General features: G+C 39.3%; 2 non-coding genes across 2 annotated transcripts; both read left to right on the top strand.

Moving 5' to 3' along the window:
- Window positions 1-8,551: 8,551 nt before the first annotated feature.
- LOC143593608 (small nucleolar RNA snoR86) lies at window positions 8,552-8,671 on the top strand. The gene has a single exon (XR_013146138.1). It is a non-coding gene; the product is annotated as a small nucleolar RNA snoR86 (small nucleolar RNA).
- Window positions 8,672-8,751: 80 nt separating this feature from the next.
- Window positions 8,752-8,875, top strand: LOC143593609 (small nucleolar RNA snoR86). The gene has a single exon (XR_013146139.1). It is a non-coding gene; the product is annotated as a small nucleolar RNA snoR86 (small nucleolar RNA).
- The last annotated feature ends 273 nt before the right edge of the window (window positions 8,876-9,148 follow it).

The following is a 9,148-nucleotide window of genomic DNA, read 5'->3' as shown; positions in this document are numbered from 1 at the left end:
TGTCAGGAATTTGAAGCCGTCATGAAAAAGAGGTTTGAAATGAGTGCTATGGGTGAACTAACTTTCTTTTTAGGACTGCAGGTTGATCAGAAGAAAGATGGGATGTTCATTCATCAGACTAAATATGTCCAAGACGTTCTCAAACGCTTCAAGATGGAGGATAGCACTCCATTTGATACTCCAATTTGCGTCAACCATAAACCGGGTGCTGATTCAGACAGTGATGCAGACGTGGACCCCACCCAATATCGGGCAATCATAGGTTCTTTAATGTACTTAACTGCATCTAGACCTGATATTATGTTTGCAGTTTGTCTTTGTGCTCGCTTTCAGGCAAACCCAAAGGAATCTCACTTGAAGGGTGTGAAGAGGATATTGCGATATCTCAAAGGCAAGCCTAAGCTGGGGTTGTGGTACACGAAAGGAGGATACTTGGAGTTAGTCGCATACACAGATTCTAATTATGGAGGATGCAATCAGAATTGGAAGTCAACAATAGGTGGATGTCAGTTTCTTGGAGGCAGATTAGTGTCATGGCAGTGCAAGAAGCAGACCTCAGTCGCCATTTCTACCTGTGAAGCAGAATACATGGCAGCATCAAACTGCTGCTCCCAGGTTCTTTGGATACAACAGCAATTGCGCGATTACGGCCTGAATTTCACTCATACTCCAATTTGCATAGATAACACTGCTGCTATCTCAGTAACTAACAATCCCGTAAAGCATAGCAAAACTAAACACATTGACATCCGTCATCATTTTATACGGGATTGTGCTGAGAAGAAATTGATTGTGCTCGAAAAGGTTGATTCGTTAGATAATTTCGCTGATTTGTTTACTAAAGCGTTTGACAAAACTCGTTTTCAAAACCTTGTTGAGCTAAATGGGATGATCAATCCCGAGTAACCGTGTTTTTCGTTCTTGGTTAAAAAAAATATATATTATTATCGCTTAGAATTATGTCGGTTGCTTCAGTTTGAAGGACATATCTTCGGATATGTTTGGTCCTCATTTCTACCTGTAGAGTATGAGGATAGCAATTAACCAGATGACTGAAAGTGACCGGGGCGGTTTATGATGTGTTTTTATTCTTTTGCTGAAAATTAGTCGTTCATACTTAGTTAGAAGGACACATACTCGTATGTGGTCGGTCCAGCTGATCCATTGGATCTTCAGGATAGCCGTTTACCTGAAAACTTCGACTTGATCGGGGCGATAGAAGTTAAAATTTTTTTGGGAGATGAGATAATTTTTCAAGTCTACTGCTTCGTAAGAAGTATCTATACTATGTTTAAAAGAAAATTGATCCAACCTTGGAAAGTGATAGACAAACTGATTCTGTGTGCTTAACTAGTGAAGTTATTAGGCCTAAAAGACTTTAGAACAGTCATTGTATGTCATGGTAGCTTTTTATGGTGCGTAAAAGTAGAAGTGATACTAACTAAATCTCCTCGATTTTACGTGGAAACTCCTTAAGAGTTATGCATGTCTCCATATATATCTTTCCGAATGATAGGCAGAAAAGCGATTACCCAGTCATACACGAGCCCGTGAGTGTTCTGATTCCCGAGAAGATGGTGTGTCAAAAAAAAAAAACTGCAGTGATCCAGATTCGGGACTTGCAGTAGTTTACTTGAAACTGTGTAAATCTTATTATTTAAAAAAAAATATTATTATTATTATGTGTTACTAAGACATTCTAGAGCTTATAATGTTAATACTTCTCAATCAAGATGCAAGAAAGAGAACGGGAAGAAGACTCTACAGATCGACGTGTACTTACAATTTAATCAGACACTACGGGTCGAGGTCAACTCGGGGTGACTTGGGGAAAGCCAAATACGCTTTGAGAATAGATAGGAGACATCATAATCTCTGATGTGTTGCCCATTTATATTTTGAGCTTAATTGAACCTAACCCGTATCACAGAAGCGATGAAAACCATTCTAAGTTATTTAACTGCTTACAACCTATTTCTTTATGTCATAATACAGCTGAACATGGATCTGTGTGACAGTCACCTAATTAGTATGATTCCTGTTCGGATCTTTTCTAAAACGTGGTAGTCCCTGTCGAGACTGAAATTTGATCCCGTGTACTTTATTTTTAAAATTTATTCTACTTATGTAGTTGTATGATTTTATACCTGGTAACTTGGTGTTGATCGTATCATTTGACTCTTTAAAGGATGTTTTAAAACTTAATTGCAAATTGTTCAAATTATAGGGGTTTGTTTTGTAAAGAGTAATATCGGCGAAGTTATGGGATAGGCGAAGTTATCCATAACTTCGCCTGTATAACTCTGACCCTATATAAAGAAATTTTTGGTCAAAATCATTATTATTTTCTAAAACCAGCGAACTTATCTTCCAGTAACCTAGGCGAAGTTATATCTCGAATCACATCTTGTTGTTTTTCTCAGTTTCTAATCCGATTTAAAGGTGTGTAGTGTCATCATATCATATAATCACTGACAATGGTGTTTATCGAGATCGTTTTGGTCCGTTTTGTGACCCCTTACATTCGAAACCCTTAACACCCGCTTATCACACTTATTTTCACGTGGTCGTAATCATATTGATCGTCTAGATCTCCATAATATCATGTGTTTATGAGTCCACATTCAGCAAATTATCCAATTTCATCTCGTTTGGCCATCTATACTGTTGCCGCTTCAGATTCAGGCGAAGTTACAGTTTAGGCGAAGTTATCCTTAACTTCGCCTAAGGTTTAACTTCGCCTGATATTTAATTATTTAACAGTATATGAGGCGAAGTTGTGGTTCGGCGAAGTTATCATTAACTTCGCCTGGCCCTTTTTATTTAACTTTTTTTCAGGCGAAGTTCTAGGTTAGGCGAAGTTATTACCAACTTCGTCCCACCCCTAACTTCGCCTATTCTGAATAAATCATAACTTCGCTCATGGTAACAGGCGAACTTGTGATTTGACTTGACGATTCTCTAACTTAGACTGTTTTTGTTGCAGAAATGGCAGCTGTAGCTGGAGCAGGTGGTGCTGGAGGTGACGAAGGAGGAGAGAACAATCGGCAGTTTTTCCCGGGGCATAACATGTACATTACTCTGGACCCGGATGCGAGCGGTGTTGATGATTTCCGCGAGATCATCACGTTTCTTATCCGCTCGCGTATCTTCCACGCTATTACTACAACACTGCCTATCTCTTTGCCAAACATAGAAGATTTCTGGCAGACTGTGGAATATGATTGTCGAGTCGAGCCCCCGGTTATGCGTGCAACGGTTAACAATCAGATAGTGCAGTTCTCGTCTGAACAAATCAGGGTGGCTTTGCAGTTTGGGGATGAAACGAGAGACGATCCTACAGACTTCGTGGCTCCATTCAGAGATGGTGCTTTTCTGAGAATGGGATATTCTGGTCCATTGGGAGATACTCAAAGACGAAAGGGATTCTTGTTAGACCAATGGCGATTTATTATGCACGTGATGATCGTGTGTATGTCAGGGAGAAAGGCTGGTACAGATGGAATGGGTGCGACCATGCAGTCGGCAATGACATCACTGACTTACAATAAGCGTTATAGCTTTAGTCAGATGGTATTCTACGAGATAGACCGTCAAAGACAAGCGGTGGCGCGTGAGAGATTTCTGATGTATCCAAGATTCCTTCAAATGATCTTGAATCACGTTGCTCCCACGTTACCTCAGCGCCGCCCGATTAGATATGTGGAGAGTGTAAGCAAGAGGATCTTCGCTCAGTGCAGATCATCAAGTGCGAGAAGTAAACCTGAGCTCCGTCCTCGACATACTCCATTATTTGGGTATTTGATCAATCCAGAGTATGTTGCAGCTCGTGGGGACGAGTTTCGGGATCCGGCACCACAACAGGCTGGAGCACCTCAACCACCACCTGAGGTACAACAAGCTTTACCTGCTGCTCCTGTTGTGGCACCGGAGGAAAGTGTAGACCTTGAAGCTGCGTTTGGCGGTCAAGGATTTTTTGATATGGATCGTGTTGACCCTGAGGAAGAGGTACAGGTCTCGGTTGCACGGGTTACTAGTGTGGAGGTTGCTATGACAGCTATGACGGAGGCTGATTCTGATTCCTCAGATGATGATGTGGCTGAAGCTAGACGGATTTTAGTTACACAAGAAAGAATTCATGGGAAGAGGAAGAGAGACAATGATGACAATGATTCGGACTTTGAGGAAGATTTACATCAGTTGGTCCGTAGATCGAGAAGAGAAAGGGCAGGTGCAGGTACGGGAGTTGGTGAGAGCTCAAGGGTGGTTCGTTTCACTCCACCCGCACTGTCTGGTATGACTATAGTCCCTACACCATTGCCAGTTACAGAGCCAAGCGCCACAGATGTTCCCGTGGTGACTACCTCATCTTCCTTCGGCATTCCACCCACTACATTCCAGCTCTCGACTCCGGAGATTGTGTCCTTGCCACCTCCAACTCTTACTCCAACGGAGGTCGTAGCAAGATTTATTGAGTCGACAGTTGTTGCCACTGCAGAGTTGTCGGTTACGATACCACCTGCGATTACGTTTCCACCTGTTTTTGAGGTGCCGGTTACATTGGGAATCTCTCCTCCGTACGCTCAAGACATATCACATCTGAGGTTTGATTTCGATGCAACCCTATCCGACTCGGAAAGAATAGCAGCGCTTGAAAGGGTCGTGGCAGAACAATCAAGAGTAAATCTTATCCAGACCCATGCTATTCAGCGTCTCGTTGCGGAGAATCAGATTCAGTCGTCCCTCCTGATCGAGCATGGAAAAATAATTGATGCCTTGAAACAGTTATTGGCATCTCAGGGGGAGACGAGCTGTAAGGGTGACGAGCTGAGGACCAAGAAGCGTAATGATCGAGACGATGATCCCAATGCATCGAAAGGTGCAGGTGGAGAGTTGCCAAGAACTGAACAAGCTCTTGGGACTTCCACATCTCAGGGGGAATCAACGAGTGCAGCTGGCGGTTCAGGTGATGATGTGTTAGTTGTGGATGCTGAGGAGGTGTTGGATGATGTTATAGGTGATGAGGATGTGTTACCGTTGGAGGAGATAGAGAAGATAGGGGCTGAGATCGTGATTGATAGTGAAGTCAAAGAGGGAGAAATTGTGGAGGAGAATGTTGAGCATGAAATTCCAAAGGTTGAAAAGTCATATTTGGATCAAGATACGGGATGCGATGAGACAGAATGGGAGGAGCAGCCAAGACGGAAAGAAGGCTACGCTCAGTGGTTCGTAAAGACTAAGAAACCGGCGGTCCCTACTATGTTCAAGAAAAGTTACAACATCAGGGGTTATGCTGAATCGAAAAAGGGGATTATATGCTGGTTATATGATGAGCAGTTGAGGCTTTTTGTGATTAAAAGGTATGATGGGGTTCAGTATTTCAAGAGGCTGTTGAGATCGTTGAATACGTTGCCTGAGTGTGAAGTGAAGGACTTAGCCAGGTTGGGGTTGATAAACAGGAGTGATGATAACATGGCTAGGGTCATTGGGAAGATAGTCTGGAAGGAAAGCATAAAGGAGAAAAAGTTCGAGCTGTTGAAACCACAGAAAGGAAAGCTCGTTGAAGACAAAGATAGAGGAATGAGAGCAGATGGCAAGCCTTGGATGATAATGAAGTATAAGCCGATCCGGTGTATAAAAGAAGTGCCGATGAAACAAATGCCCAAGGATGTGCTCAAAGATCTGAAATGGTGGTACGTTGATTGTGAAACAGCTGAAGCAGTAATGGAGGATGAAGATGAACAAGAGCTGATGAGAGTATATGATCCTATGCATTTAGTGAATTTGTCTCAAGCTGATCTGCAGGTGCTGAACGAGAAAAAGATATTTTACATTCCTGCTTGGAAAGAAGAAGCAGAGAAATATCAAAGAGTAGTTTCAGTTTGTGTACGAGAAGGCGTTCATGCTTGAAGATGGAAGATACAAGAGTTTTGGGATTACGAGACACGTGCTTGAAGATAGAGATATGAAGCTACTGCCAAGGGGGAGTCTGTTGGTACATGATGTCAGTAGTTCAGTATATAGTGTCTGTAATCGAGTTAGTATGTTTTGTATTTGGATTTAAGCGAAGTTGTCTCACAAGTTCGCCTGATATGGGCGAACTTGTGGAACAAGCGAAGTTAGTGACAACTTCGCCTAAACATGTTAGGCGAAGTTGTCATATGATATATACGTATAGCTGCGGCTAGGTTAATAGAGGAGTTGTTCATTTACGTGTAATCAGTGATCGGTGTATCACGTGTTTCTAGTTGCAATACAACGTGTTCTTTGTTTATTGTAACGTGTGTTTGATTGTGTTCAACGTGTATCGTCTTCTACGCTCGTATCGTCTTACGTAGGGATTTCGCACCTACGTAGAACGAGATATTCCGTGTAGATCCGGCTGGGAACCTACAGTAATATAATTATATTTAACTTTAATTATACTTATTTTTCCTTTTATCACTTTTAAAAATATAAAGTATATCAAAATTTCGAATATACTGTTAAGACACGTTTATTTTAATCTGAATGTCGACATAAATTTTATTCAAAACTTAGTTGAGTCAAGCTTTTTGTACATTATATCTAACCATATCATTTTTTTCTTGTTAATTGGTATTTATATGTATATATCTAAAAACCACCTATGATAATAGCACAAACTCTCAAGTTACACTTTTAATATACAATAAAATATTTAGTTATTTATATATGTATAATATAATGTGTGTGTATTGCATTAGTAAAAGACCATCATATTTATACAAATAATAAATTGTTTAATCAGACAATTTTAGTCAAGCTTGATATAAAAAGTTCGGGTCTGAGATTGTTTATCAAATGAACTTCAATTTATGTTAAGCCCAAGCTTGTTTAAGTTTGGTTCTTTCAATTCGAGAATTTAGTAATTTGATATAAAGTGGCTCGTGAACAAATCGACATGTCTAGAAGATACATAACATTTGCAAGAAGGCCTTATTCTATAGAGAAATCAAACTTAGTCTAAGATATTCTTTAGTAGTATTTGGTAACAAACTTAGGCGACTTTGGGAGCCCTAAAACATGCGAGTTTTTTAATACGAAGAAAACCCGTTTTGTATATTTCTAAGAATTTTTGTTTATGTGTGATTAAAAGCATTACATCTGCATTTGACTGAAACCTAATGTGGATTTACATGTACAAGAGGAGTGAAATCCATTATTAGATGATCACATGACAGTAAGGAACATAAGAAAGAAGGCGATAAATGTGCCTTCACGACTGATGTGGAGGACAGAAACCAAATATGCTGACGTGAAAGAGAGAAGGTGGCATCCGCCCCAATACACACCCCCACCACCCATTAGAAAGTATCTAATACATCGTGGTAAAAATGATAATTATTCCATAACTTTATTTTCCATTGGATAACAATTTATTCATTTCATGTTTAAAGTTAGATACTCATGGGGTCACAAATTGGCAAATGTTCTTATTTTATAAAGGGTTTGGGTGCATTGAGTTTATGATGACGACTTTTAAAGGCTAATAATTCTCATATACCAGTATGGATCCTTACATACCATTTTTTGCCTATACAGCTTGTATATGACTATACGGGCCGAATAGCACCCGGTTTGTGTCGGACGTTGTTGGTCACTGTTTCTGGTGCCTCGTATAGGCCTATACGGGCCGTATAGCACCCGAGCTGTGTCAGTTTATGTCGGACGTTGGTGGTCACTGTTTCTGGTGCCTCGTATAGGCCTATACGGGCCGGCCATACAAACAGATTTAAAAAATAAAAATAAAAAATTTAGACACTTTTATAACGTGTTTATCTTTTTTCCGAAAGTTAGAGAGAGTGTAAATGCCTTACAAGGTTATATTTACACAAAGAGTTGAAGATGAGTAAAGTATTGAAAGATTGAATAATACAATAGGATAAATTAAATTTAAATTTATATAACATACTTAGCTAAGTAATTTTTAGTTGTATTCGGGAAACCTTCGTTTAAGATTATATAAAGACGCTTATCTACAAAAGTTTTCTTTACGGTCATATAGCCTTATACGACCCATATAGATTTTATGGTGTACAAGGTGCTATGCGAGCAATTAAATACCTATATGGCTTATATAGGTTGTAAAAAGCTGCTTTATTGTCCCTTCCTTACATTTGTCAGTCATGCTTAGCCCAGTATAGACATGTCCAGCAGCATAAAGTTGATGAAAACACATATTCAGATCCCCTTTTAAAAGATCTCAGACAAAACCAAGTGTCAAAAGTCCATTTTGTGAGTTGTTATTTCTTTTAGTTCTTCTTATTGGGCCCCCAGTTTATATATTCAGCTTTTTGAATATTCAGCCCATAATACTTGGGCTTCCGGTGTTTTAGTGAAGTCTAAGAAGTAGGGTTAGGGTTTTTCACCTTCATATATACTACCAATCGCAGACTCTTCCACTATTAATCATCATCTTCTTCTTCTTCTTCGTCTTTTGTAATATTTATTTTTATTTATTTGCCGTGGTTCTTTTTTGGTTTCATCATCTTAATGATAATAATTTTGCAATATATATGGCCAATTTGCAGAGCAAGGACGTTAATTGAAAGTAACGAAACTTGCATTGAAGGTTGGCAATATCAAAAGCGATTCTCCGTGCCTATCAAACTCTCACTTTTGAATAAGGCCTCGAACAAATCGCTACATCTCTTCATCATATTGATTTTATTTATAAATGTTATATATCTTGTCTTTGTTTGTGAAGTATTATTATTTAGCCAATTTGCAGAGCAAGGACGCCTATTAAATAAATATGACGAAACTTGCATTGAAGGTTGGCAACACCGAACGCGATTCTCCGTGCCTATCATAGTTTTCATCTTGATTAAGGCCTCGAACAAATCGTTACATTTGCATTTTTATCATATAAAATGACTTTATTTAGTTGAATTGGTTTTGTGATTATATAGTAACTGGTTAAACTACTAATTGATAACATATTAATTCCTTTTCATTTTCAACCTTTTTGTTTCAAAATGGTAACAATGATACGAACGGGCCGTTCAGCAATCTTGACACTGCCCAAAGTATAACGAATACCAAAGCCGTATTCGTTTTATAGAATGGAATAGAATTGACATTTGATTGGAATTAGAAATAATATTCATTAGGCAAGCAATAATTC

Source organism: Bidens hawaiensis, unplaced genomic scaffold, assembly GCF_021521415.1.
Source record: "Bidens hawaiensis isolate Kalapana, Puna unplaced genomic scaffold, B.hawaiensis_p1.1 tig00042395_1, whole genome shotgun sequence".
Taxonomy (NCBI): domain Eukaryota; kingdom Viridiplantae; phylum Streptophyta; class Magnoliopsida; order Asterales; family Asteraceae; genus Bidens; species Bidens hawaiensis.
This window is presented reverse-complemented; position numbering and strand designations above follow the sequence as displayed.